The 21,855-nt window shown below is 42.9% G+C and overlaps 2 long non-coding RNA genes across 2 annotated transcripts; both read left to right on the top strand.

Moving 5' to 3' along the window:
- Window positions 1-5,918: 5,918 nt before the first annotated feature.
- On the top strand, window positions 5,919-9,324 carry LOC142297312 (uncharacterized). The gene is made up of 2 exons (XR_012751749.1): window positions 5,919-5,987; window positions 7,558-9,324. It is a non-coding gene; the product is annotated as an uncharacterized LOC142297312 (long non-coding RNA).
- A 6,536-nt stretch (window positions 9,325-15,860) lies between these two features.
- Window positions 15,861-19,252, top strand: LOC142297305 (uncharacterized). Its single transcript, XR_012751748.1, has 2 exons — window positions 15,861-15,954; window positions 17,483-19,252. It is a non-coding gene; the product is annotated as an uncharacterized LOC142297305 (long non-coding RNA).
- Window positions 19,253-21,855: the final 2,603 nt, after the last annotated feature.

Below are 21,855 nucleotides of genomic sequence, written 5' to 3'. Positions count from 1 at the left end.
TGTTCCCATTGGGTAGTTGACCTTGCCCTCCTCCTACTCCTCCTCCAGCACCACCGGCTCCAGTGACCCTCTTTCAAATGTAGAAAGAGCCACTGGCTGTCCTCAAATCTCAAACTTCTTAGGGCTCTCAGGTGGGCCCTGTAACATACATTGAGGAGTGATGGCAGTCATTTGTAGTTTTCTGCGTCCCCTATATCATTAGTGTGAAAGTTGTAATACTTACTCCATAACACTTTACAGTGCTATTGCTAATGTGGCCATTTGGGTGTTGGACTTGCCCTCCTCCTCCTCCACCAACACCAACGGCTCCAGTGGCCCTCTATTCAAATTCTATTCAAATGATTCACAAATGTATGTTTTATGGACAAATGAACGCCACGCTGGAATGCAGCACTGTGGAAGTGGCAGTTGTTTCACTCTGGAACTCAGGCTGTATTCCTCTAGCTAACACCGAGGATTTAAAAAAAAAAAAATCAGTTTTCCCAGGGGGGAATGGTTCAAACACCATGTAGCACAACATCAGAAGGTACTCCCAACAGCTTTTTTAAAAAAAAAAAAAAAGATAGGATTTGCAACAAAGCATAAGATGCCAAGGAGTTTAATACACTCAGTTTCCCCAGGGGATAATTGTTAAGACACCATGGAGCACTGCATCAGTAGTTACTCCCAACAGCTTTTTTTTTTTTAAATTGGTAGGATTTTCAACAGGGTATAAAATGCCAAGATGTTTAATACATTCAGTTCCCCTAGAGTGTAGTGGTTCAGACACCATGTAGCAAAGCATCACAAGGTACTCCCAACAGCTCCCAACAGCTTATTTAGAAAAATGGTAGGATAAGCAACAGGGCATAACATACCAAGGAGTTTAATACATTCAGTTCCTCCAGGGGATAATGGTTCAGACACCATGGAGCACTGCATCAGTAGGTACTCCCATCAGTTTTTTTAAAAAAATTGGTAGGATTTGCAACAGGGCATAACATGCCAAGGAGTTTAATACATTCAGTTTCCCCAGGGGATAATGGTTCAGACACCATGGAGCACTGCATCAGTAGGTACTCCCAACAGCTTTTTAAAAAAAAAATTGGTAGGATTTGCAACAGGGCATAACATGCCAAGAAGTTTAATACATTCAGTTCCCCTAAGGTGTAGTGGTTCAGACACCATGTAGCAAAGCATCATAAGGTACTCCTAACAGCTCCCAAAAGCTTATATTAAAAAAAATTGGTAGGATAAGCAATAGGGCATAACATGCCAAGGAGCTAAAAAAAAGACTAAATTACTTACCGGTAATGGGATTTTCCTGAGTCCACGACAGCACCCACGAGAGAGAGATCCGCCCCCTTCAGGACAGGAAACCTACAGATAAATAGGGGCGGTCCCCCTCCCTCATCAGTTGGTTGCAGAGAACAGGAGAGGAACCGCCAATGCATTAGCAAACACAACAGACAAATCCCAGGACACCGAAGCGTGAAAAACAAACAAAGGAAGGGCAGGGGTGTAAAGGGTGCTGTCGTGGACTCAGGAAAATCCCATTACCGGTAAGTAATTTAGTCTTTTCCTTTCGTCACGACAGCACCCACGAGAGACTTAGAGAGAATACACACTGAGGGCGGGATAACCGTGTGAAGGGCCAAGCGTCCAAACGAAAGGACAGCGGAAGAACAAAGGGCCAGCCGGCAGAGCCCGGAAAAGGTGGAAGGAGAAGACCAGGTCGCAGCCTTACAAATACCGTCGACGAGACATCCGCCACGACCATCAAAGAGGAGGCCACCACCCAGGAGAACGATCCGGCACCGAGGAGGACAGAGGAACATGCTCCACCACAGATGCGAGGGAAACAGCATCCCACAGCCATCGGGGCAAAGGATGCCATGCCACCGGAGGATCACATCCGGAACCCTGAAAGACACCAGGGCACCAGGGCAACGGGACTAGCCAGAGTCCAGCCACAATTAGCGCATCTGATGGATGTGCCACTTCTGGGGCAGGTGTCGGCTGCTATTGTTAGGCTGAAAAGGGCCAAATAATTATGGCCCTTCCCACCCTAATAATATCAGCCCCCAGTTGTCTGCTACACCTTAGCTAGTTTTAGATAAAAAGGGAGGGGACCCCACGTCATTTAAAAAATAAAAACAAAAGTGGGATCTCCTCAATTTTTCATAACCAGCCATGGTACAGCAGACAGCTGAGAGTTGTAGTCTGCAGCTGTTCTTGTGCTGGATATGAAAAATGGGGGGACCCCACTTTTTTTTACCAAAAAATAAAAACAAAACAAAAAAAAAAACAGCTGGCCAAGCTAGCTATCCCTCTATCAATAGAAATAACAGAATCAATTCAATGTCAATTCTATTCTGGTTTTTTTCTATTATCTATTCTATGTTTTATCCATTCTATTTTTTATATCTATTCTAGCTATCAATTATTTTATTTCTCCTTTAAAAAAATGCAGTAACAAAAACGCAGCAAAACATATGCGATTTTTGGATGTGTTTTTTTAGGCCAAAAACGTGCATCTTTCTGGTCACTACAAAGATGCAGTGTGTGCACATAGCCATAGCCTTTCTGCATTTGCGACCTGTGTTTCTGTAGTGAAAAATGACTGATTGCTCTCAGTGAGAGAAACAAAATTAAAATTTTGTAGTTGTGATACTTTTTTGTTTTGTAGTTATAATGTGTTTTCAGCTAGCACTTGTTCACACCTGTTGAATATGTGGGTCACTCTTTTTATATATTTATAGTGCATCTCTTTCTGATTGGGCACTCCACCCTACAACCAGGCTGTGTTCACTCCCCTTTACATCTGGAATTTAGCTGCCCAGACATAGCACCTCTGCAGGTGACAATTCTCCTGACAGTGGCATTCCACCAATAGAGGCAGGCTATGCCACTGCTATAGGGTCCATGAGCTGGGCGGCCTGGCGGTGGCTTCGGTGGCTGCCCACGGTGCCAGCGTCAGCACCAGGCCCATAGCCAAGGATCGCACTTTCAAATGTATCACATTGCAGATGAGGATACAGTTGAAAGCAATGATTAGAAGGAGCGCAGCGCTCCCTCTCATGATTATCCCACTGAGTCTGCACTCTGACAGCTCAGCACAGCTCTGACATCACTACTGTGCGCCAATCACCAGTGTGTTGAGATGTGCAGAGCACAGACAGCGGGCAAATGAAGAGCAGCAGCCGGTGACTGAGGAGAGTATGTATTCAGTATATGGTGGGAGTGCATAATGATATGTGAGGGTGTGTAATGCTATGTGGAGTGTATAATGCTATGTGGGGTGTATAATGCTATGTGGGGGGTGCATCATGCTATGTGGGGGGTGCATAATGTTATGTGGGGGTGAATAATACTATGTGGGGGTGCATAATGCTATGTGAGCGTGTATAGCGTTATGTGGGGGTGCATAACGCTAAGTGAGGGTGGATAACACAATGTGGGGGTGTATAACGCTACGTGGGGGTGCATAACACTATGTGGGGGCAGCATAAAGCTATGTGGGGGCAGCATAACGCTATGTGAAGGCAGCATAACACTATGTGGGGGCAGCATAACGCCATGTGGGGGCTGCATAACACTATGTGGGGCTGCATAACGCTATATGGAGGAATATGGAGAGTGTATTTTAGTACATGGAGGACTATGGGGTGCATTAGATGATATGGAAGACTATGTGGGGCCCATTCTGTATGAAGAGCGATGTGGAGCCCAATTCTGTATGGAGATCTATGTGGGAGCATTATGCTATATGGAGGACTATGTAAGGCCCATTACTATATGGAGGACTATGTGAGGCCCATTACTACAGGTACATCTCAATAAATTAGAATATCATCAAAAAGTTAATTTATTTCAGTAACTCAATACAAAAAGGGAAATGCATATATTATATAGAGTCATTACCAACAGTGTGATCTATTTCAAGTGTTTATTTCTGTTAATGTTGATGATTATGGCTTACAGCCAATGAAAACCCAAAAGTTATTATCTCAGAAAATTAGAATAATTACCACAAAACACCTGCAAAGGCTTTCTAAGCATTTAAAATGGTCCCTTAGTCAGGTCCAATAAGCTACACAATCATGGGGAAGACTGCTGACTTGACAGATGTCCAGAAGGCAGTCATTGACACACTCCACAAGGAGGGTAAGCCACAAAAGGTCATCACTAAAGAAGCCGGCTGTTCACAGAGTGCTGTATCCAAGCATATTAATAGAAAGTTGAGTGAAAGGAAAAAGTGTGGTACAAAAAGGTGCACAAGCAACCTATATGAGGCCCATTACCACATGGAGGACTACGGGAGGCCCATTACTATGTGGAAGGCTTGGTGGGGCCCATTACTCTATGGAGTACTTTGTGGGGCCATTATTATATTTGGAGAGCTATGTGGATGCCTTTATACTTTATCTAGAGTTATATGAGGGCCATTATACTGTGTGTAAGCAATTATACAGTGTGAAGGTTTGTGTGAGGTCTGTCATACTGTGCGGAGGGCTGTGTGCGGGCCATTATACTATATGTAGAATGATTATACTGCATGAAGGGCTGTGAGGGGGTTACAATTCGGAATTTTACTGTGTTGGGGTCACTATTCATTGCTAGGGTAGTTGAAGGGGAGTACAGTAGGGTCATCATACCGTGGCGTGTAGAGGGTGTTATGGAAGAATTTATTGGGGGAATCATACAGTGTTTGTGGGACACTTTTGTTGCCATCATATTTTATGGTTGCAATGAAAGGGGAAGCTAGGGGCTTCAATAGGAGAAAAAAATACTTTGTAAGAGCTGTAAAGTTGTGAAATATGCTCTTTTGTGACCCAGCTGAAAATTATTTTTTATTTATTGGGGGGGGGGGGCATTTAGAAATTCTGCAATGGGCCCCATGATTTCTATGTATGCCTCTGTATCCTGTAGAGTTATCAGTCTGACTCCAGTACCTAGCACTAGTACAAATAAAGGGAGAACAGAGTCCGCTGCTATGTATAAGAAATAGGAAAACAGGCCAGGATAACAGCCTGGATCAGCTTGTCTAAATGAGCAATTAACCAAGGAACAACCAGTGCCCATGCCACCATGGTGAAAACCACTACCAGTATTATGAGAATGTCTTCCATAACCATGAGCACATGGCTACACTACATGACTTCACGGCTACAGTCACTGTCTGATGGCGGGAGCCACATGTCTACACATGTCTATGTGGACGCAGCAGAAAGTGTGGAAACATTGCCAGGGGCTCGGGCAGCATTGGCACAGGAGGATAGGTAAGGCCACTCTTACTTATTGCATGATTTTATACCATTAGCAGCCGCTGTTTAAAAAAGATGTAATTGGAAAACTTTAATATGCACAAAAAAAGCTAAAACTAAAATATGAGTTTAGGAAAAAACTGTCAGGACCCCCCAAAAAGTATGAAAATGGCAGGAAAATGCATTGTTTAACTCAAACATATTGCTTCAGTGTTATTGCTGAAAAAAAAAATTACCAACCAGAAATATTAGCACAAAAAAATAGCATAACGTGAAATTGGGCAGGTTGCTATTGGCAACAGCTACATTTTTATTAATAATAAACAAGATCTCCATTTCTATAATTTTGCACTGTTGTATAAGGAGGAAACTGCTGTCTTCAGGCATAAAATTTCAGGTGCTCGTAATATGGCGCAGAAATCCATTATTATAAGTGGCTTATATTTCTCATATTTTCCTTTTTGTGAAGTCTTCATCACCTTGTCCTCACAACCTTGATCCTAACCAATATGTTCTCCCATATAATTACTACTTATCAATGTTAATAACAGGAGAGGTCACATGTGACATCATCTGATACAGGCGGCCATTGTTACGTCCCAGCATGATGTCACAATGACTGGGAATCTATAGAACTTGGTGGACTCAGATGTTCAGAGCAAGAGGAGAAGACAAAGAGGGCGGTGGATCCAGGATTGATGACGGTGAAGAAGGGAAGAGGATCCCGGATCAAGGACACAGGTAAATGAGGAACTTTACTGGGTTTTCAATCAGTTACGCTTGTGCCAACATGTACGCTCAGGCTCTGTTCACACTGGGCATTTTTGCTGCTACTTTTTAGCAGCAAAATCTGATCTCTTGGTAGTAAAAAAAGCTGTGTTTTTGTGCAGTTTTTGCCACAGTTTTTACTGGGTTTTTGGTGCGTCATTTGTTTACATTACATATAAACCAAAAAAATGCATTGCTGCGTTTCTTTCACTCTCATGGCTTTCAATAGTGAAAAAAACAGCAAAAACAAATGCTAAAAGAATAGAAATCTTTACAAAACGCAGCATTTTGCCAGTTCAGTAAGAAAAAAAAAGTTGGTGTCTTTGTGTGCATGAGATTTCTGGAATCTCCTAGGTTTTGCTAATATGGTAAAAAGCAGTTTTTTATTAGCATGTATTTGCATAAAACCAATAAAAAAAATGCAGAAAAAAACCCCACACCAAAAGCAACCTGTGTGAACATAGCCTTATTCTCCAACTCTCCTGATTGTGGCTGTAAAGTACTATATTGTACCAGTCTTTGCTGTTACAATCTGTAGACTTGGGGGATGAAGGTTCCATGTGAGGTCACAAGGCGGGATGTTGGACACAGAGTTCCATGCCGCAAAAATGGAGAATCTACATGGAGATGTAAGCACAAAGATGGCGCCTGAGAGGGAGACACCGCATGGAGATGTAAGCACAAAGATGGCGCCTGGGAGGGAGACACCACATGGAAATGTAGGCACAAAGATGGCGCCTGGGAGGGAGACACCACATGGAGATGTAAGCACAAAGATGGCGCCTGGGAGGGAGACACCACATGGAAATGTAGGCACAAAGATGGCGCCTGGGAGGGAGACACCACATGGAAATGTAGGCACAAAGATGGCGCCTGGGAGGGAGACACCACATGGAGATGTAAGCACAAAGATGGTGTCTGGGAGGGAGACACCACATGGAGATGTAAGCACAAAAATGGCGCCTGGGAGGGAGACACCATAGTGGGGACTTCAGTCAGTGACTACAAGTGGTAACTGTGGTTGGCGCACATTGTTGGTGATTCTGTTACTTAATTTCAGATTTTATGGGAGAAAAAATTCTCATTACTACATTATATGGAAGGGGGTTTTGTATTCATACAGGAACATACTATATATAGGAGCATTTGCTTCATTTTATTTATTTTGTTTTCAAATTGCAACATTTCATTGTTGTAATGTCATTATTACATTTCATTGTTGTAATTGTCGTAATTGTTAAGCGATATTTTTCAATGCTTTATGTCATTTATTACACCATTTTTAAACACCTATTCCAAAACTTAAAAATGTGGTAACGTATGAATTGTAATATGTCATTATAATCTGAAAAATTGGTAGGTGGGGGATTGTTGTACATTATTTGTTCTCACATATGTGCACATATGGGGCATCTAGTCACAATCTAATTTAAGGACCTCAGATCACATATAAACAAAACCAATTGAAGTCCATCTTCCATTTTTACATTATTCTTCAGATTTCTAGTCCATTCCCTGACACTTATTTTTTTTTTCTTTCTAGGGAGTATATCTGGATCCAGAAAGCAAGACTGAAGAATTTAGAAAGGGCCATGATATTGATTAGTGTTAAGTGGGCTTTACACGCTACGATTTTGCTACAGCGATCTCGTTGGGGTCACGGATTTTGTGACGCACATCCGGCCGCTGTAGCGATCTCGTTGTGTGTGACTCCAAGGAGCGATTTTGGATCGTTGCAAAAATGTCCAAAATCGCTCCTTGTTGACATGGGGGTCCGCTCCCAATTATCGATACTATCGCTTTGCTGTTGTTGTTCCTCGTTCCTGCGGCAGTGCACATCGCTGTGTGTGACCCCGTAGGAACAAGGAACATCTCCTTACCTGCCGCCGGCCACAATGCAGAAGGAAGGAGATGGGCGGGATGTTCGTCCCGCTCATCTTCGCCCCTCCGCTTTCATTGGGCGGCTGCTTAGTGACGTCGCTGTGACACCGAATGGACCGCCCCCTTAGAAAGGAGGCGGTACGCCGGTCACAGCAACGTCGCTATGCAGGTAAGTACGTGTGACGCGGGTGCGCGATTTTGTGCGCGACGGGCAGCGATATGCCCGTTTCGCACAAACAATGGGGGCGGGTCGCATGCTAGCAATATCGGTACTGATATCGTAGCATGTAAAGCCACCCTTAGATTATAGGACTATCGGTATATTATATTTGGTGCCTTATGTGTCATCATACACTGATTATACAGAACAAAATCTGGACTCTGTTTTATGGCCTTCTGCTACAGCCATTTCTTTGTATTACTGTACGGAAAGTTGGCATGTGAGATGACACCACCTGTATACATAATCCCTATCCATCTGCTTGTTTTGCAGTATGTTGAATCTTGGTATCTTGGCATTGCATCTATAGAACCTGGACTTAGAGAAACCAAGGGGGAAAAAAAAAACCAAAAAAAAAAAAAAAAAAAGCTGGACTTAGTTTGGTTTACATACAAGTTGATGGTGTCTATTTTCTCTTAACATTTGGTGGGATGCAGGTCTGGAGAGCTGTTGTCATCCTATTAGATAGATAATGCATTAATGTATTATAGAAATGTCTGATATCATGTTCCCTATTTTGTTATTATGTCACATCCTGGTCTCCATCTTGGACATCATAACAAACGGGCACTTTTTTGTTTAATTTCACATTGGCACTATAGGAAAAATGACACTACAGCTACAGAGGCGACCGTCTGATGGCCCAGCTCGACTACCCATCTCTCCTGAAGACCCTTTCAACTTTTTGAGGGTTGGGTGGAGGACATCATCTCTGAAAATAGGGTCCCACAGCTGCACCCCAGCAGATTGAAGAGTCAGTGCCCTAAAGCCACAGGGGGGGGTGTAGTCACTCACTACATCACTTAGGATGATTTCATTCTTCAGGAATTACACAGGAGTGGTCCTTGTGGTGGTGTGACATATAAAATCTGTCCTAGTCTGGGGCAATAGGGAATGCTATTTCTGGTCTTCAACCAACAGGCCTAAACGCGTCTTAAACTGCCAAAGGCCTAATTCCATTTCTTCTGTTAAGAGTTTATGAATGCCACATAAGGGATCTGATATGATATAACCGTCCTATATGTCAGTTAGTTGTAGTATAGCCTTGGTCCAGGGTTCTTGAACTGATCGCCTTTTCTCGGGGTCAAGAAGGAATTTTTTCCCTGTGGCACAAATTGGCTGAACGTGTCCAGGTTTTTTGCCTTCTTCTGGATCAATGGCTTTAGGTATAGGTAGAGACTGTATTTAATAAAGAGTTAAAAAAATGAATGATCTGTCTCCTCATTTCTTTATATTATATATAAAACACTTAGTTATTTGTATATATTGTATCAATTTTAGGACTTCTGACTGCTGCAATAACTAACACGGTACCAAAACCTTTTTCTTTTAATTAAATCTGTAGTGAAAAACGCATGGGAAAAATGTACCTATCATTGGACCGAAAATGCACCAAAATGCATGTGGTTTTTTTATGTGTTTTTCAGCCAGTGGGTGGGGTTTTTTTTACTGAAGAAACAAAACTGCAGCGTGCGCACATAGCCTTAACTTAGCTTTGGAAAAATCTTTAGCTTTCTACCTTTAGTTGATTTGCTTATTTCCATTTTCAAGTGTCATCTTTGTGTCTTGTGGCAGCTTTTCACCCCACTCCAGTCATCATTATAACGTCCATTTTCTGCTCACGCTTACCATGATCATGTTTCTCTACAGTACCCATATTCCCCAAGATATCCTCATTAGGGATGATCGAATACCCTATTATTCACTTCGATGGATATCCGACGAATACCTCACCGCTATTCGAGTATTCGCAAATATTCGACCCCCAATGTAAGTCTATGGGAAACCAGAATAATTTTACGTCAGACCTGTCGGTGACCTGTGGTGACTGAGGAAAAGGCTGAAGCAGTATGGGCACAGCCTGTAGAAGGTGCCGGACTGCATTTCTGGTGTCTTTGAATAACGTGGTCAGAGCAGCACGTGGCGTTTACGAAGTCGCTAGAACAGCTCTCAAACCAAAGTAAAAGAGGTGAAATTGCTAAGAAACAGTTTCTAGTGCCTAATAACTGTAATAAAACGTCCTCCTACTCCTCCTCCAGCACCACCGGCTCCAGTGACCCTCTTTCAAATGTAGAAAGAGCCACTGGCTGTCCTCAAATCTCAAACTTCTTAGGGCTCTCAGGTGGGCCCTGTAACATACATTGAGGAGTGATGGCAGTCATTTGTAGTTTTCTGCGTCCCCTATATCATTAGTGTGAAAGTTGTAATACGTACTCCATAACACTTTACAGTGCTATTGCTAATGTGGCCATTTGGGTGTTAGACTTGCCCTCCTCCTCCTCCACCAACACCAACGGCTCCAGTGGCCCTCTATTCAAATTCTATTCAAATGATTCACAAATGTATGTTTTATGGACAAATGAACGCCACGCTGGAATGCAGCACTGTGGAAGTGGCAGTTGTTTCACTCTGGAACTCAGGCTGTATTCCTCTAGCTAACACCGAGGATTTAAAAAAAAATCAGTTTTCCCAGGGGGGAATGGTTCAAACACCATGTAGCACAACATCAGAAGGTACTCCCAACAGCTTTTTTTAAAAAAAAAAAAAAGATATGATTTGCAACAAAGCATAAGATGCCAAGGAGTTTAATACACTCAGTTTCCCCAGGGGATAATTGTTCAGACACCATGGAGCACTGCATCAGTAGTTACTCCCAACAGCTTTTTTTTTTTAAAATTGGTAGGATTTTCAACAGGGTATAAAATGCCAAGATGTTTAATACATTCAGTTCCCCTAGAGTGTAGTGGTTCAGACACCATGTAGCAAACCATCACAAGGTACTCCCAACAGCTCCCGACAGCTTATTTAGAAAAATGGTAGGATAAGCAACAGGGCATAACATACCAAGGAGTTTAATACATTCAGTTTCCCCAGGGGATAATGGTTCAGACACCATGGAGCACTGCATCAGTAGGTACTCCCAACAGCTTTTTAAAAAAAAAATTGGTAGGATTTGCAACAGGGCATAACATGCCAAGAAGTTTAATACATTCAGTTCCCCTAAGGTGTAGTGGTTCAGACACCATGTAGCAAAGCATCATAAGGTACTCCTAACAGCTCCCAAGAGCTTAGATTAAAAAAAATTGGTAGGATAAGCAATAGGGCATAACATGCCAAGGAGCTAAAAAAAAGACTAAATTACTTACCGGTAATGGGATTTTCCTGAGTCCACGACAGCACCCACGAGAGAGAGATCCGCCCCCTTCAGGACAGGAAACCTACAGATAAATAGGGGCGGTCCCCCTCCCTCATCAGTTGGTTGCAGAGAACAGGAGAGGAACCGCCAATGCATTAGCAAACACAACAGACAAATCCCAGGACACCGAAGCGTGAAAAACAAACAAAGGAAGGGCAGGGGTGTAAAGGGTGCTGTCGTGGACTCAGGAAAATCCCATTACCGGTAAGTAATTTAGTCTTTTCCTTTCGTCACGACAGCACCCACGAGAGACTTAGAGAGAATACACACTGAGGGCGGGACAACCGTGTGAAGGGCCAAGCGTCCAAACGAAAGGACAGCGGAAGAACAAAGGGCCAGCCGGCAGAGCCCGGAAAAGGTGGAAGGAGAAGACCAGGTCGCAGCCTTACAAATACCGTCGACGAGACATCCGCCACGACCATCAAAGAGGAGGCCACCACCCAGGAGAACGATCCGGCACCGAGGAGGACAGAGGAACATGCTCCACCACAGATGCGAGGGAAACAGCATCCCACAGCCATCGGGGCAAGGGACGCCATGCCACCGGAGGATCACATCCGGAACCCTGAAAGACACCAGGGCAACGGGACTAGCCAGAGTCCAGCCACAATTAGCGCATCTGATGGATGTGCCACTTCTGGGGCAGGTGTCGGCTGCTATTGTTAGGCTGAAAAGGGCCAAATAACTATGGCCCTTCCCACCCTAATAATATCAGCCCCCAGTTGTCTGCTACACCTTAGCTAGTTTTAGATAAAAAGGGAGGGGACCCCACGTCATTTAAAAAATAAAAACAAAAGTGGGATCTCCTCAATTTTTCATAACCAGCCATGGTACAGCAGACAGCTGAGAGTTGTAGTCTGCAGCTGTTCTTGTGCTGGATATGAAAAATGGGGGGACCCCACTTTTTTTTACCAAAAAATAAAAACAAAACAAAAAAAAAACAGCTGGCCAAGCTAGCTATCCCTCTATCAATAGAAATAACAGAATCAATTCAATGTCAATTCTATTCTGGTTTTTTTCTATTATCTATTCTATGTTTGATCCATTCTATTTTTTATATCTATTCTAGCTATCAATTATTTTATTTCTCCTTTAAAAAAATGCAGTAACAAAAACGCAGCAAAACATATGCGATTTTTGGATGTGTTTTTTTAGGCCAAAAACGTGCATCTTTCTGGTCACTACAAAGATGCAGTGTGTGCACATAGCCATAGCCTTTCTGCATTTCCGACCTGTGTTTCTGTAGTGAAAAATGACTGATTGCTCTCAGTGAGAGAAACAAAATTAAAATTTTGTAGTTGTGATACCTTTTTGTTTTGTAGTTATAATGTGTTTTCAGCTAGCACTTGTTCACACCTGTTGAATATGTGGGTCACTCTTTTTATATATTTATAGTGCATCTCTTTCTGATTGGGCACTCCACCCTACAACCAGGCTGTGTTCACTCCCCTTTACATCTGGAATTTAGCTGCCCAGACATAGCACCTCTGCAGGTGACAATTCTCCTGACAGTGGCATTCCACCAATAGAGGCAGGCTATGCCACTGCTATAGGGTCCATGAGCTGGGCGGCCTGGCGGTGGCTTCGGTGGCTGCCCACGGTGCCAGCGTCAGCACCAGGCCCATAGCCAAGGATCGCACTTTCAAATGTATCACATTGCAGATGAGGATACAGTTGAAAGCAATGATTAGAAGGAGCGCAGCGCTCCCTCTCATGATTATCCCACTGAGTCTGCTCTCTGACAGCTCAGCACAGCTCTGACATCACTACTGTGCGCCAATCACCAGTGTGTTGAGATGTGCAGAGCACAGACAGCGGGCAAATGAAGAGCAGCAGCCGGTGACTGAGGAGAGTATGTATTCAGTATATGGTGGGAGTGCATAATGATATGTGAGGGTGTGTAATGCTATGTGGAGTGTATAATGCTATGTGGGGTGTATAATGCTATGTGGGGGGTGCATCATGCTATGTGGGGGGGTGCATAATGTTATGTGGGGGTGAATAATACTATGTGGGGGTGCATAATGCTATGTGAGCGTGTATAGCGTTATGTGGGGGTGCATAACGCTAAGTGAGGGTGGATAACACAATGTGGGGGTGTATAACGCTACGTGGGGGTGCATAACACTATGTGGGGGCAGCATAAAGCTATGTGGGGGCAGCATAACGCTATGTCAAGGCAGCATAACACTATGTGGGGGCAGCATAACGCCATGTGGGGGCTGCATAACACTATGTGGGGCTGCATAACGCTATATGGAGGAATATGGAGAGTGTATTTTAGTACATGGAGGACTATGGGGTGCATTAGATGATATGGAAGACTATGTGGGGCCCATTCTGTATGAAGAGCGATGTGGAGCCCAATTCTGTATGGAGATCTATGTGGGAGCATTATGCTATATGGAGGACTATGTAAGGCCCATTACTATATGGAGGACTATGTGAGGCCCATTACTACAGGTACATCTCAATAAATTAGAATATCATCAAAAAGTTAATTTATTTCAGTAACTCAATACAAAAAGGGAAATGCATATATTATATAGAGTCATTACCAACAGTGTGATCTATTTCAAGTGTTTATTTCTGTTAATGTTGATGATTATGGCTTACAGCCAATGAAAACCCAAAAGTTATTATCTCAGAAAATTAGAATAATTACCACAAAACACCTGCAAAGGCTTTCTAAGCATTTAAAATCGTCCCTTAGTCAGGTCCAATAAGCTACACAATCATGGGGAAGACTGCTGACTTGACAGATGTCCAGAAGGCAGTCATTGACACACTCCACAAGGAGGGTAAGCCACAAAAGGTCATCACTAAAGAAGCCGGCTGTTCACAGAGTGCTGTTTCCAAGCATATTAATAGAAAGTTGAGTGAAAGGAAAAAGTGTGGTACAAAAAGGTGCACAAGCAACCTATATGAGGCCCATTACCACATGGAGGACTACGGGAGGCCCATTACTATGTGGAAGGCTTGGTGGGGCCCATTACTCTATGGAGTACTTTGTGGGGCCATTATTATATTTGGAGAGCTATGTGGATGCCTTTATACTTTATCTAGAGTTATATGAGGGCCATTATACTGTGTGTAAGCAATTATACAGTGTGAAGGTTTGTGTGAGGTCTGTCATACTGTGCGGAGGGCTGTGTGCGGGCCATTATACTATATGTAGAATGATTATACTGCATGAAGGGCTGTGAGGGGGTTACAATTCAGAATTTTACTGTGTTGGGGTCACTATTCATTGCTAGGGTAGTTGAAGGGGAGTACAGTAGGGTCATCATACCGTGGCGTGTAGAGGGTGTTATGGAAGAATTTATTGGGGGAATCATACAGTGTTTGTGGGACACTTTTGTTGCCATCATATTTTATGGTTGCAATGAAAGGGGAAGCTAGGGGCTTCAATAGGAGAAAAAAATACTTTGTAAGAGCTGTAAAGTTGTGAAATATGCTCTTTTGTGACCCAGCTGAAAATTATTTTTTATTTATTGGGGGGGGCATTTAGAAATTCTGCAATGGGGCCCCATGTTTTCTATGTATGCCTCTGTATCCTGTAGAGTTATCAGTCTGACTCCAGTACCTAGCACTAGTACAAATAAAGGGAGAACAGAGTCCGCTGCTATGTATAAGAAATAGGAAAACAGGCCAGGATAACAGCCTGGATCAGCTTGTCTAAATGAGCAATTAACCAAGGAACAACCAGTGCCCATGCCACCATGGTGAAAACCACTACCAGTATTATGAGAATGTCTTCCATAACCATGAGCACATGGCTACACTACATGACTTCACGGCTACAGTCACTGTCTGATGGCGGGAGCCACATGTCTACACATGTCTATGTGGACGCAGCAGAAAGTGTGGAAACATTGCCAGGGGCTCGGGCAGCATTGGCACAGGAGGATAGGTAAGGCCACTCTTACTTATTGCATGATTTTATACCATTAGCAGCCGCTGTTTAAAAAAGATGTAATTGGAAAACTTTAATATGCACAAAAAAAGCTAAAACTAAAATCTGAGTTTAGGAAAAAACTGTCAGGACCCCCCAAAAAGTATGAAAATGGCAGGAAAATGCATTGTTTAACTCAAACATATTGCTTCAGTGTTATTGCTGAAAAAAAAAATTAACAACCAGAAATATTAGCACAAAAAATAGCATAAGGTGAAATTGGGCAGGTTGCTATTGGCAACAGCTACATTTTTATTAATAATAAACAAGATTTCCATTTCTATAATTTTGCACTGTTGTATAAGAAGGAAACTGCTGTCTTCAGGCATAAAATTTCAGGTGCTCGTAATATGGCGCAGAAATCCATTATTATAAGTGGCTTATATTTCTCATATTTTCCTTTTTGTGAAGTCTTCATCACCTTGTCCTCACAACCTTGAGCCTAACCAATATGTTCTCCCATATAATTACTACTTATCAATGTTAATAACAGGAGAGGTCACATGTGACATCATCTGATACAGGCGGCCATTGTTACGTCCCAGCATGATGTCACAATGACTGTGAATCTATAGAACTTGGTGGACTCAGATGTTCAGATCAAGAGGAGAAGACAAAGAGGGCGGTGGATCCAGGATTGATGACGGTGAAGAAGGGAAGACCGGAGGATCCCGAATCAAGGACACAGGTAAATGAGGGACATTACTGGGTTTTCAATCAGTTACGCTTGTGCCAACATGTACGCTCAGGCTCTGTTCACACTGGGCATTTTTGCTGCTACTTTTTAGCAGCAAAATCTGATCTCTTGGTAGTAAAAAAAAGCTGTGTTTTTGTGCAGAGTTTTTGCCACAGTTTTTACTGGGTTTTTGGTGCGTCATTCGTTTACATTACATATAAACCAAAAAAATGCACTGCTGCGTTTCTTTCACTCTCATGGCTTTCAATAGTGAAAAAAACAGCAAAAACAAATGCTAAAAGAATAGAAATCTTTACAAAATGCAGCATTTTGCCAGTTCAGTAAGAAAAAAAAAGTTGGTGTCTTTGTGTGCATGAGATTTCTGGAATCTCATAGGTTTTGCTAATATGGTAAAAAGCAGTTTTTTATTAGCATGTATTTGCATAAAACCAATAAAAAAAATGCAGAAAAAAACCCCACACCAAAAGCAACCTGTGTGAACATAGCCTTATTCTCCAACTCTCCTGATTGTGGCTGTAAAGTACTATATTGTACCAGTCTTTGCTGTTACAATCTGTAGACTTGGGGGATGAAGGTTCCATGTGAGGTCACAAGGCGGGATGTTGGACACAGAGTTCCATGCCGCAAAAATGGAGAATCTACATGGAGATGTAAGCACAAAGATGGCGCCTGAGAGGGAGACACCGCATGGAGATGTAAGCACAAAGATGGCGCCTGGGAGGGAGACACCACATGGAAATGTAGGCACAAAGATGGCGCCTGGGAGGGAGACACCACATGGAAATGTAGGCACAAAGATGGCGCCTGGGAGGGAGACACCACATGGAGATGTAAGCACAAAGATGGTGTCTGGGAGGGAGACACCACATGGAGATGTAAGCACAAAAATGGCGCCTGGGAGGGAGACACCACATGGAGATGTAAGCACAAAAATGGCGCCTGGGAGGGAGACACCATAGTGGGGACTTCAGTCAGTGACTACAAGTGGTAACTGTGGTTGGCGCACATTGTTGGTGATTCTGTTACTTAATTTCAGATTTTATGGGAGAAAAAATTCTCATTACTACATTATATGGAAGGGGGTTTTGTATTCATACAGGAACATACTATATATAGGAGCATTTGCTTCATTTTATTTATTTTGTTTTCAAATTGCAACATTTCATTGTTGTAATGTCATTATTACATTTCATTGTTGTAATTGTCGTAATTGTTAAGCGATATTTTTCAATGCTTTATGTCATTTATTACACCATTTTTAAACACCTATTCCAAAACTTAAAAATGTGGTAACGTATGAATTGTAATATGTCATTATAATCTGAAAAATTGGTAGGTGGGGGATTGTTGTACATTATTTGTTCTCACATATGTGCACATATGGGGCATCTAGTCACAATCTAATTTAAGGACCTCAGATCACATATAAACAAAACCAATTGAAGTCCATCTTCCATTTTTACATTATTCTTCAGATTTCTAGTCCATTCCCTGACACTTATTTTTTTTTTCTTTCTAGGGAGTATATCTGGATCCAGAAAGCAAGACTGAAGAATTTAGAAAGGGCCATGATATTGATTAGTGTTAAGTGGGCTTTACACGCTACGATTTTGCTACAGCGATCTCGTTGGGGTCACGGATTTGGGGACGCACATCCGGCCGCTGTAGCGATCTCGTTGTGTGTGACTCCAAGGAGCGATTTTGGATCGTTGCAAAAATGTCCAAAATCGCTCCTTGTTGACATGGGGGTCCGCTCCCAATTATCTATACTATCGCTTTGCTGTTGTTGTTCCTCGTTCCTGCGGCAGTGCACATCGCTGTGTGTGACCCCGTAGGAACAAGGAACATCTCCTTACCTGCCGCCGGCCACAATGCGGAAGGAAGGAGATGGGCGGGATGTTCGTCCCGCTCATCTCCGCCCCTCCGCTTTCATTGGGCAGCTGCTTAGTGACGTCGCTGTGACACCGAATGGACCGCCCCCTTAGAAAGGAGGCGGTACGCCGGTCACAGCAACGTCGCTATGCAGGTAAGTACGTGTGACGCGGGTGCGCGATTTTGTGCGCGACGGGCAGCGATATGCCCGTTTCGCACAAACAATGGGGGCGGGTCGCATGCTAGCAATATCGGTACTGATATCGTAGCATGTAAAGCCACCCTTAGATTATAGGACTATCGGTATATTATATTTGGTGCCTTATGTGTCATCATACACTGATTATACAGAACAAAATCTGGACTCTGTTTTATGGCATTCTGCTACAGCCATTTCTTTGTATTACTGTACGGAAAGTTGGCATGTGAGATGAGACCACCTGTATACATAATCCCTATCCATCTGCTTGTTTTGCAGTATTTTGAATCTTGGTATCTGGGCATTGCATCTATAGAACCTGGACTTAGAGAAACCAAGGGGGAAAAAAAAAACAAAAAAAAACAAAAAAAAAAAAAGCTGGACTTAGTTTGGTTTACATACAAGTTGATGGTGTCTATTTTCTCTTAACATTTGGTGGGATGCAGGTCTGGAGAGCTGTTGTCATCCTATTAGATAGATAATGCATTAATGTATTATAGAAATGTCTGATATCATGTTCCCTATTTTGTTATTATGTCACATCCTGGTCTCCATCTTGGACATCATAACAAACGGGCACTTTTTTGTTTAATTTCACATTGGCACTATAGGAAAAATGACACTACAGCTACAGAGGCGACCGTCTGATGGCCCAGCTCGACTACCCATCTCTCCTGAAGACCCTTTCAGCTTTTTGAGGGTTGGGTGGAGGACATCATCTCTGAAAATAGGGTCCCACAGCTGCACCCCAGCAGATTGAAGAGTCAGTGCCCTAAAGCCACAGGGGGGTGTGTAGTCACTCACTACATCACTTAGGATGATTTCATTCTTCAGGAATTACACAGGAGTGGTCCTTGTGGTGGTGTGACATATAAAATCTGTCCTAGTCTGGGGCAATAGGGAATGCTATTTCTGCTCTTCAACCAACAGGCCTAAACGCGTCTTAAACTGCCAAAGGCCTAATTCCATTTCTTCTGTTAAGAGTTTATGAATGCCACATAAGGGATCTGATATGATATAACCGTCCTATATGTCAGTTAGTTGTAGTATAGCCTTGGTCCAGGGTTCTTGAACTGATCGCCTTTTCTCGGGGTCAAGAAGGAATTTTTTCCCTGTGGCACAAATTGGCTGAACGTGTCCAGGTTTTTTGCCTTCTTCTGGATCAATGGCTTTAGGTATAGGTAGAGACTGTATTTAATAAAGAGTTAAAAAAATGAATGATCTGTCTCCTCATTTCTTTATATTATATATAACACTTAGTTATTTGTATACATTGTATCAATTTTAGGACTTCTGACTGCTGCAATAACTAACACGGTACCAAAACCTTTTTCTTTTAATTAAATCTGTAGTGAAAAACGCATGGGAAAAATGTACCTATCATTGGACCGAAAATGCACCAAAATGCATGTGGTTTTTTTATGTGTTTTTCAGCCAGTGGGTGGGGGTTTTTTTACTGAAGAAACAAAACTGCAGCGTGCGCACATAGCCTTAACTTAGCTTTGGAAAAATCTTTAGCTTTCTACCTTTAGTTGATTTGCTTATTTCCATTTTCAAGTGTCATCTTTGTGTCTTGTGGCAGCTTTTCACCCCACTCCAGTCATCATTATAACGTCCATTTTCTGCTCACGCTTACCATGATCATGTTTCTCTACAGTACCCCAATTCCCCAAGATATCCTCATTAGGGATGATCGAATACCCTATTATTCACTTCGATGGATATCCGACGAATACCTCACCGCTATTCGAGTATTCGCAAATATTCGACCCCCAATGTAAGTCTATGGGAAACCAGAATAATTTTACGTCAGACCTGTCGGTGACCTGTGGTGACTGAGGAAAAGGCTGAAGCAGTATGGGCACAGCCTGTAGAAGGTGCCTGACTGCATTTCTGGTGTCTTTGAATAACGTGGTCAGAGCAGCACGCGGCGTTTACGAAGTCGCTAGAACAGCTCTCAAACCAAAGTAAAAGAGGTGAAATTGCTAAGAAACAGTTTCTAGTGCCTAATAACTGTAATAAAACGTCAAATCAAGCCCCAACCTCCCAAAAAAACCCCACTTTAGCATATGTTCACGCTTTTCGTTTTTTACATTTTTCCTTCTTTTTCGATTAGAAAGGGCTGTAACATACATTATATTGGTGTCTGTCCTACACCTCCTTTTTGGGACATATTTGACAGCACTTTAAAAGGTCAGCTACAATGTTCCCATTGGGTAGTTGACCTTGCCCTCCTCCTACTCCTCCTCCAGCACCACCGGCTCCAGTGACCCTCTTTCAAATGTAGAAAGAGCCACTGGCTGTCCTCAAATCTCAAACTTCTTAGGGCTCTCAGGTGGGCCCTGTAACATACATTGAGGAGTGATGGCAGTCATTTGTAGTTTTCTGCGTCCCCTATATCATTAGTGTGAAAGTTGTAATACTTACTCCATAACACTTTACAGTGCTATTGCTAATGTGGCCATTTGGGTGTTGGACTTGCCCTCCTCCTCCTCCACCAACACCAACGGCTCCAGTGGCCCTCTATTCAAATTCTATTCAAATGATTCACAAATGTATGTTTTATGGACAAATGAACGCCACGCTGGAATGCAGCACTGTGGAAGTGGCAGTTGTTTCACTCTGGAACTCAGGCTGTATTCCTCTAGCTAACACCGAGGATTTAAAAAAAAAAAAATCAGTTTTCCCAGGGGGGAATGGTTCAAACACCATGTAGCACAACATCAGAAGGTACTCCCAACAGCTTTTTTTAAAAAAAAAAAAAAAGATAGGATTTGCAACAAAGCATAAGATGCCAAGGAGTTTAATACACTCAGTTTCCCCAGGGGATAATTGTTAAGACACCATGGAGCACTGCATCAGTAGTTACTCCCAACAGCTTTTTTTTTTTTTTAAATTGGTAGGATTTTCAACAGGGTATAAAATGGCAAGATGTTTAATACATTCAGTTCCCCTAGAGTGTAGTGGTTCAGACACCATGTAGCAAAGCATCACAAGGTACTCCCAACAGCTCCCAACAGCTTATTTAGAAAAATGGTAGGATAAGCAACAGGGCATAACATGCCAAGGAGTTTAATACATTCAGTTTCCCCAGGGGATAATGGTTCAGACACCATGGGGCACTGCATCAGTAGGTACTCCCAACAGCTTTTTAAAAAAAAAATTGGTAGGATTTCCAACAGGGCATAACATGCCAAGAAGTTTAATACATTCAGTTCCCCTAAGGTGTAGTGGTTCAGACACCATGTAGCAAAGCATCATAAGGTACTCCTAACAGCTCCCAAGAGCTTATATTAAAAAAAATTGGTAGGATAAGCAATAGGGCATAACATGCCAAGGAGCTAAAAAAAAGACTAAATTACTTACCGGTAATGGGATTTTCCTGAGTCCACGACAGCACCCACGAGAGAGAGATCCGCCCCCTTCAGGACAGGAAACCTACAGATAAATAGGGGCGGTCCCCCTCCCTCATCAGTTGGTTGCAGAGAACAGGAGAGGAACCGCCAATGCATTAGCAAACACAACAGACAAATCCCAGGACACCGAAGCGTGAAAAACAAACAAAGGAAGGGCAGGGGTGTAAAGGGTGCTGTCGTGGACTCAGGAAAATCCCATTACCGGTAAGTAATTTAGTCTTTTCCTTTCGTCACGACAGCACCCACGAGAGACTTAGAGAGAATACACACTGAGGGCGGGATAACCGTGTGAAGGGCCAAGCGTCCAAACGAAAGGACAGCGGAAGAACAAAGGCCCAGCCGGCAGAGCCCGGAAAAGGTGGAAGGAGAAGACCAGGTCGCAGCCTTACAAATACCGTCGACGAG

This window comes from Anomaloglossus baeobatrachus, chromosome 1 (assembly GCF_048569485.1).
Source record: "Anomaloglossus baeobatrachus isolate aAnoBae1 chromosome 1, aAnoBae1.hap1, whole genome shotgun sequence".
NCBI lineage: Eukaryota > Metazoa > Chordata > Amphibia > Anura > Aromobatidae > Anomaloglossus > Anomaloglossus baeobatrachus.
Note: the sequence above shows the minus strand (reverse complement) of the source record. Positions and strands in the feature narration are given on the sequence as shown.